This window comes from Quercus suber, unplaced genomic scaffold (assembly GCF_002906115.3).
Source record: "Quercus suber isolate HL8 unplaced genomic scaffold, Cork oak 2.0 scaffold_561, whole genome shotgun sequence".
Taxonomy (NCBI): domain Eukaryota; kingdom Viridiplantae; phylum Streptophyta; class Magnoliopsida; order Fagales; family Fagaceae; genus Quercus; species Quercus suber.
The window spans coordinates 237,217-247,130 of NW_027070006.1; positions in this window are offsets into that span (position 1 = coordinate 237,217).

Here is a 9,914-nt window from a genome sequence, read left to right on the forward strand (position 1 = left end):
GTTTTATAAAAAAAAAAAAAAACCCTCTTTTCATGAAGGACAAAATAACTTCACAAAGGACCTATTCATATTTTGGAATCATCAGTAATATATATATATATATTTTCTTTCTTTCCCTCTACTTTCTGCCACTAATAATTTCCTAGGAAAAAAGCCTATAGAATACATATAGCCATATAGGGTCAAAAGTCAATTGTAAAAGAACACCACATGGACTCAACTTCTTCCATATGAATGTGCCTTCCTTTTTTTTTTTTTGGTTACATCTGATTGTTTGTCAGACTTCAAGCCTACACTAGTAGACTTTTCCTATTCAGCCAATCCAACATTTCAGAACAATTTCTTAAAGAGAAACCTGTGCAAAAACCAAACCTACCATGCCTAACAATCTGCAATTCTATCTACCACGCAACAATGGGCACAAAATAAATATTAAAGTACAGTAACATGTACTTAGCCTCCAAATTACAGAAAATCTAATTTAAATCCTTCTTTGTTTATATCATAAAACTCATTAGATATTTAGATAGTCTCACTTCTAGCCAAGAATTCCCACCTAAAAATATTCTAATTTCATATAAAACTTAGATTTGATGAAGGACGAGATTTCTTAGGCTTCTACCTCAAGTGTGCCGTCAATCTTTTTCTACATGAATATATTGAGAAGTTCTCTTTAAAAAATATATATAATTATACGTTGACTTAATTAGCTTATATATAGCTAGGGTTTCAACTTAATTTTCTAATAACTCCCTTAATAATATTAAGGGTAAATTACAAGTTACACCCCTAAAATTTAGGGGTATTTGAATTTTACACCCTGAAGTTTTAGAATTTTTGATTTGACCCCTTAAAGTTTTGTGTGTTTGGATTTTACACCCTGACATTTTAGAATTTGGATTTTACTTCTTAAAGTCTGTCAATGTTTGGATTTAACACCTGAGAGGTGCTACGTCCACAAAATTTTTACAACAAATCATAGGTGGTTAGTTATTGATGAGTCCTAAAAATCATTAAGGTCATCCATTAATATGGACAACCTTGCATCATTAGTAGACCAAAAGATGTAACCGTTCAAGCACATTCAACACATTAATGGCGACCATTACTCATCGGTCTTAAACGCCCATCAATATGATGACTGTTACACATGGGTAATAATCACCTCCAATTATGTATAATAGCTATTCAAATCACCTATAAAAGGGACAGTTCGTCTCACTTGTGGAGGTACGTCAAAAACTATTACAAAACACTATCTAAATACAAAAGATATGGGTTGATACTAACTTAAGCATTGGAGGCTCCCCCACCGGGCACAACCCGGTGGTCTCTTCGATCTATCTCTCCTTTATTTTGCAGGTCCTACGAGATCGTCTAATACTTCGGATTGGATGAGTGACTCAACTGACGATTTTAGCATCATCAGTTTGGCGCTGTCTGTGGGAAGGTGATTAGCCATCTAGCTCTTCCTACAACAAAGGGTTCACTCAGTTCAATGGAGAATCATCAACACCAAAATACCAAATTTAGAGTACCCCATGGATGATACTCAATGATCATCTCTTTACCCTGCACATATCCATTTCTTCGATGAAGTTATCTAAATTTAAATTGGAGCCGCGATGAGAAAGGTAGAGGTATTACTAAGACACCATCGTCATCAAAGCACGACTTGTCAACTATTCAAATGGACGATGATGAGAGAACCTAGATCCAAGGTCTCAAATATGTTGTCCTCTAATTTGAGGATTTGGTTGCAAGACGCCTCCTATTATCTAGATAATAAATAAATGGAAAGATCACTTAAGATGCCGTCAACAATGAAAGTACGACTCCCAGTGGCAACACATGATTGGATTGGTCGTTGACGATGTAAGAACTTCACAACCCGTGATCTTCAACTTGGGCAGTCCTCAAAGAAATGGTCCAGCTCCTGAGTCTTAAGGTAAGATGAGTTTCTTCTCATCCTGTTAAATGGTTTTAATTACCACATCTTGTTAAAAGATCTAGAAGTCTAAAAACATAATAAACCCGTCTAAAACTTTAGATACACAACAGAGGAGTTGACTCCATTAAGTATCCTTTTGTTTTAAAAAAAAAAAAAGTGATTGAAGGTGGTCATATAATTTTCGGCCACCCAAGTCAAATATGATGAAATTACCATAGGAGAAATTTCCTTTCTTAGTTTCACCGGTTCCCCATTGTTTTTAGTTTGCATGAAAGGTGGAACCAGACTTTAATAGAACATAATTACCTTACCAAAATTGTGATCTTAAATATAGGCATTAAAAAAAAAGGGGGGGGGGGGGGGAGGGGGGGGGTAATGAATACCTTGATTGTTATAAATTGCATCAGTCAAACCGGTCTCTTTGAGATCCTTGCCATTAAAGCCAAATATAATTATATATCATGGCCTAATTGATATCCTAATTTGTTAAGGATACAGCTATAGCTACAACTGTAATTGCCGAGGAGAGCAGCTGATGTATATTTGAATTTGTATAGCTTAATCATATTTTGAATAAGACAAGATAAGATAGAAATAGGCTTGTGATGAGATAGGATTATGATACAGTAGAATCACTTTTGAATCTGTATCTTAGTGATGAGCTAGAAGTATATCCATCCGAATTGGTATATCTGAATTGTATTTTGAATTGTAACAAACTCTTCTATATATATGAAAATGCCTTGAACCGTGTGGGTAAGGCTTCGAAACATTTTTCAATTATCTAATTTTACATAATTACAGCCAAAAAAGGGTTTTACACCTTTACTACATTTCCTATTATAACACAAGGAGATCATTTTGTCTCTTTATATCACTAAATAATTGGTATACTGATAGCATCTTGGTTGATATTCATATATTATACCATTAATTATGGCTTTTTATTTCACTACTTTTTCCTAATGCATCTTGCTAAGATATAAAAAAAGAAAAAAAAAGTGAAATATTATTGCACTGTCAAAGATAATTTTCGACGTTGGAGAAAGTTGAAGCCAAAATTTTGTCTTACTGAAATTATATCATAATTTTAGAGTTTAGACACTAAAGAGGCTAAAGTCAGATTCTACTATCTTACCAAATTTAGATACACTAGATTTGGAAATAAAAGAAAATCCAATAAGCCTAACTGGGTCCACCTAATTAGTATTAGGTAGGTGGGAGCCAGTGATAATGAATATTTTATTTTTTCTACTAAAATTGCACCTTGTGAAAATTGTCATGATTTATGTATGATTTGCGTATGTTTGGAAAAAATGTTATATATACATGTTCAAGAAAACTAATCTTGTAGCAGTCATCTATGAGATTGAAAACATTCACAAAAGAGATGTATAAAAAATAAAGTTGACTGCAAAACCACATATGGTGACGATGTGTGGTCTAGAGATGATGAACAGTTGTTAAAGAGAACTTGTCAAGAAGAACCTACCAAAAAGGAGATCAAAGATGGAAACGTTCTCTTCAAACTGGTATATTGCCTGGTATGTTATCTAATAATTTCAATTCGATTGCTTATGATTAATAAATCTAGGTCGTCCATCTGTTAGAAGATGGGGGAACCCTGAAGCTAGCCCATATGCATGACTCATAAGTCATAAGGCTAAATGGGTAATAAGATGAATGGACAATATGCCCATGCACCATGTTATCCACCAATAGCATGTGTCATCACGTACCTCTCATACATGTTTAATTTAATATTAATTCCAATGTCAATTCAAAGGATTAGTAAACAAGCAATTGACTAATATATATTGAAACCATATAAAGAAAAAATACAGGAGATAATATTTCAATTACGAATTAAAATCCCTGATTATCTTCTTTACATGGTGAATAAATCTACCTAGAAACCCGTCAATTATATTGTCGGCTAAGGTTATGAATTTATGGTGCTTAAGTATTGCAATTAAAGGACCACTTAAGGTAAAGGCTCCCAGCCTCCATTATTTTTATCAAATTTAAGTATCTTAATTTTCGTTATTAAAGATGGTAAAAGTCAAATTTAATTAATTGCTTTACCAAATACCAAAATCTCGATTTGGAAATTCAATAGCATGGAACCAGATTTTATTAGGATTGAAATTCATCTAACAAGAGATTCTTGCTCCCTTTAAATTTGGAACGTGACATGCCTAAATTATATCTTTTAGCATATGCACGTGCACAACTAAATTGGTTACATGTGTGAGAAGTTATTTTCTTTTTGATCAATAATATCACATATGTTATACACTAGTGGATGCAAGTAGTGGAACTATGGAAGGAATAATTCTCAACAGAATCGTTTTTAGTAGAAATCCTATAAGTGCATAAATGATTACCAAATTCACGCATAATGATCATGAGCATATACATGCTGCTTTGACTTTGAGAATGAACATGCTTCGAATTGTCATCATACAATCTACTCTCAAAATAGTATTAGATTATACCCATATGAATTCTTTAAATGAAAAAGATATCAACAATAGGAGACAGCATTATTCACATAGCTCATGATATAACATGTCATACCAAAATCTTTGGTTACGTATGCGTTTGGGGTTTTGAGTTTTCCTCCTGTACACTTGTCTGCTTATCGAACATGCTTTAACAATTGATGCATAAATCCACTACATGGTTTCATGAAAACTTTTGTGGTTTCTATATATTTGAGCATCATACTTTCACAAATTGAGCCATTATTTTAGTGCTCAGTATGAATTAAATTACATTTTCTTTATGTTATGCACATGCATATTTGTGCTATGCAAAAGGTATACTATGCTAAAGACTATGTTATGGACACATCAACCACCCATAAGCCACAACAAATTTTATATATTTGTGGTTAATAACATTTGTAATTTCTTGCTTGACAATGTTGCTCCAAGCCTAATGTTTTACGCAACAAGAATACATGTAGTACAACAACTAGACTAGAGTATCTAGACTATCTCGATTGTACATATAATCTCAAGTCCACAGGATTAAGAATAAGAACTCATCAAGAAGAGCTTACTAAAAAGGAGATCAGAGGTATGTGACATGATAGCATCATACCACCCTATCTCTATCTATATATAATTGTTGACACTGCTATAATGTAATTTTGTACCAAGGCCAAAAATCATGGAAAAGCCTAGAATCTTTCCATAGCATCATGAATATTTCTTTCTTTAAAAAAAGAAAAATGCTATATCAGTATGCTATATGTTTGATACATAATTGTTATATCAGTAGATACATAATGGCTCACACAATGATATGTAAGAGACATGGTGTTAAAAATTTAGCTTGAATATTTATTGAATGTGAAAGTATGATGATAGATCATATATCAAGCATAAGTACTCTTTTTAATTTGTAGTATATGCATAACCAATTAGGCATGTGTTTGGAAGAATCTTATCTTATGCACATGCCAATCTTAACCCTAATGGGATCACCCCTTAAAACAAACTGGAGCAAAGGCAAAAAGCCCTATAAATTCTTACCAGTGGTCTCTTTTACTCATATGACAAGTGTTTAATGAAACACTTTGCAAGTATGTGTATAAATTGCAAAATGACAGGACTTTAGATAGTTGATCATAACAGTCAAGTGAATAGCCCGAAAAGAATAAGAAAAGACATTGGCCAACTAGGCCACTGTCTTAACAAAGAGACAAAAAGCAATGGTCATTTCACTGGTTGCTATCAAATGATAAAGGAAGTACTAATAGAAGCCCCCAGGATAGCCTCCATCCCTAAAGGAAGGGAATATAACCGTGAACAGTCAACATGCCCTAGTCCTTGCTCCTTCAAAAGAATGAAGAAAAAAAGATCTAGGCCTTAGACATGAAGTATCATGTTGAGCTTAAAAAAAAAAAAAAAATCTTGAAAAGGGAAGAGCTCGTCATCTTAAAAAGGGAAGAGCTTGTCAAGAAGATCTCAGCAATAAAAAGATCAAGGTATGTGACAAAATAATATCATCATTTAAGATAACACATTTATCTTTGTCTCTTTTATATTTGTCTATAAAAATTTACACCTAGTAAGGTTTCATGCAAAAATGTATGCATTACTAGATAGATCATAAAAGAGGTAAAACTCCAGGATTACAAGGAAATAAGAAAAATGTCTACTTAAGCTATTGGTAACTTATTATTCATGCATGAATTGTTCTAAAATTCTTGTTTAACCAAGTCTTGGCAAGTGCATGTGCTACATAATGCAGATATCAACATGGCCTCAAGAAGGTCCAAAATGACGTAGCATCAAGGAATATTTCCAGCAGCAAGTGACAAGATTCCTTAAATGGATGTAAGTCACCAAAAAATGGCTAAGTGATAAGATTCCACCAAGATGGATGTAAATCACTGACGAAGCCTAAGTGACAAGATTCCTTAAATGGATGTAAGTCACCCAAAAAAAGGGCTAAGTGATATAAGACTCCGCCAAGACGGATGTAAATCATTGACGAAACCTAAGTGACAAGATTCCTTAAGTGAATGTAAGTCACTAAAAAAATGGCTAAGTGATAAGATTCTGCCAAGACGGATGTAAATCACTGACGTAGCCTAAGTGACAAGATTCCTTAAATGGATGTAAGTCACCAAAAAAAGTGATAAGATTCCGCCAAGACGGATGTAAATCACTGACGAAGCCTAAGTGACAAGATTCCTTAAATGGATGTAAGTCACCCAAAAAAATGGCTAAGTGATAAGACTCCGCCAAGACGGATGTAAATCATTGACGAAGCCTAAGTGACAAGATTCCTTAAATGAATGTAAGTCACCAAAAAAATGGTTAAGTGATAAGATTCCGCCAAGACGGATGTAAATCACTGACGTAACCTAAGTGACAAGATTCCTTAAATGGATGTAAGTCACCAAAAAAAGTGATAAGATTCCGCCAAGACGGATGTAAATCACTGACGAAGCCTAAGTGACAAGATTCCTTAAATGGATGTAAGTCACCAAAAAAATGGCTAAGTGATAAGATTCCGCCAAGACGGATGTAAATCACTGACGTAGCGTAAGTAACAAGATTTGTTAAATGGATGCAAGTTACCAAAAAAATGGCTAAGTGATAAGATTCTGCCAAGACGAATGGAAATCACTAACGAAGCCTAAATGACGAAGCTTTGTAACTGGATGTAAGTCACCCAAAAAATGGCTAAGTGATAAGATTCTGCCAAGACGGATGTAAATCACTGACGAAGCCTAAATGATGAAGCTCCGTAACTGGATGTAAGTCACCCAAAAGTGGCTAAGTGACTAAATACCCTTAGACGAGTGTTAGCAAACAAGGATTCTTACACAAACGCAAGTCAAATGCAAATCAATAATATCAAATGTGACAACCAGAAAATGAATAAAAGAAGAAGCATCGAAGTGATCAAAAATGGTTGTCCAAAGAAATCACCTCGCTCTTCAGTAGTGATAAAAAATGGTCATCCAAAGAAATCACCTTACACTTCAGCAGTGATAAAAAATGGTCGTCCAAAGAAATTAACTTGTTCTTCAGCAGTGATAAAAAATGATCGTCCAAAGAAATTTGCTCACTTTCAAGACCAAGCTATGATCCCTCGAACGTCCAAAAAGACCTTCAAAAGGCAGATACTAAGAAGTATTTACAAAAATACTACCGTTCTTGAAGAAGAAAGTAGTTGAAGATAAAGAAGCCTGAATCTAAACAAGTCAAGAACATTCTCTAAGTCTGACCAGCATAAAGCAAAATCAGACTTGGGAATGGGGGGGGCAACTGATGAGTCCTAAAAATCATTAAGGTCATCCATTAATATGGACAACCTTGCATCATTAGTAGACCAAAAGATGTAACCGTTCAAGCACATTCAACACATTAATGGCGACCGTTACTCATCGGTCTTAAACGCCCATCAATATGATGACTGTTACACATGGGTAATAATCACCTCCAATTATGTATAATAGCTATCCAAATCACCTATAAAAGGGACAGTCCATCTCACTTGTAGAGATACGCCAAAAACTATTACAAAACACTATCTAAATACAAAAGATATGGGTTGATACTAACTTAAGCATTAGAGGCTCCCCCACCGGGCACAACCCAGTGGTCTCTTCGATCTATCTCTCCTTTATTTTGCAGGTCCTACGAGATCGTCTAATACTTCGGATTGGATGAGTGACTCAACTGACGATTTTAGCATCATCAGTTATTATTGATTCTAATTTGAAACTATCATTGAAATTACTTTTCTACTCCACCAATAACAACCTGTAACAATATGTCATATATGATTTGTTGTGAAAATATTGTGGAAATAACATTTCTCTTTAACACCCCAAAATTCAGAAACTTTAGGGTATAAAATTCAAACACTCCTAAATTTTGGAGAGTAAAATCCAAACACTTTTAAAATTTAGGAGACAAATTCCAAATTTTAAAACATTAGGGTGTAAAATCCAAACACTCTCAAACTTTAAGAGGTAAAATTCAATTTCTAAAACTCTAAGGTGTAAAATCCAAACACCCCTAAATTTTAGTGTGCATTTGCGTAGCTGATTTTCTGCGTGCTTTTGCGTTTGTGTTTCACTTGGTTGGTCCCATGGCACTGTTCATGGACTAGCCAAGTGATGAAAAACGCATGGCACTGTTCCCATGGCATTGTTCTGCAATAAAAAAAATATTTTACTACAGTGTTTTCAGTAATAAGTTTTCAGTTTTCAGCAAATAAGCGGTATCCAAATACACCCTTAGAGGTGTAATTTGCAATTTACCCTAATATTAATTATAAAATTAACCCCAAAGAGATTTACTTAAATACCCCACCTTTAACTCTCTCTCTCTCTCTCTCTTTTCCTCTGGGTATTACAGTTTGAAATTTCTTTGTGCAGTTAAATTTGTTTGTGCTTCATTTTGCACTTCTCTTTAAGAGGAAACAAAGTAAAGTTGGAATTTTGTTTGTACTGTTAGAATTTTCGTTCGTTGCTTATGCTGTGTTCAAGCCTGGAAATATTTCTTGCTTCAAAATGCTCATTCATTCTTTTGATTGTAGATGGAGACACAATTTTGGTTCTGATAGTGAAATCGACATGATTTCAATATCTATACCAAAATCATATTTTCAAGACATGATTTCTACATGTTGATGAGTTTTTAAAATTTGCCACATCAGTTGGGCTAGATCAGCAGGAAAATGCAGAAATCATGAAAATTCAATTTCTAGACCACGTTAGATACTGAAATAATTTAAGAACTGTTGAACTTATACAGATAAAATTGTGGAGATACAGGTACTATATTAAATTTTGGAGATTTTTTTTAAGTGTGGATAATTTTTAAAGAAGTGTAGAAATTTAAAATGATTTTTTTTTTTTTTTTTATATATAAAAAAAATGTAAAGATGTTTTGTGAAAATGTGGAGGTCTTATACATTGTTTTAAAGGTTCTTTATAATTTTTTTATAAGAACATACGTACCAATGGGTCTTGACTCGAGTCCCCAACCTCATATCTCCTCCCATTATTAATTTGTTATGAGATGAATAAGTATATGATATCCAAATTATGTAGATTGCATATAAATTTGTGGAGATCCTTTGTAAGATAAAGTAAATCCTTTGGAGATCCTTTCTGAGTTGAAAAAATAACTAAAAATTAGGGAAATTTTATTTCGCATTAGCAGCAAAAAGGGGTGGCTTAAGGAGGTGGATTGTTATGGTATTGTGCAATAAATGGCTGAGTAAGGGTATGCTACAATGGAGGGAGAGAAGGGGAAAATCTTGATGATTATGAAGGATAAGAGTGATTGCGAAGGAAAGCAATTAAGTAAAGGGGGCATTGTGCAAGTAAATGGGTGATTAACAGTGCTCAATGATCATAGAGGAAATCTCTGCATTGATTGCAAACACAAAACACAAGTTGTGCAAGACTTTACTTAAAAATAAA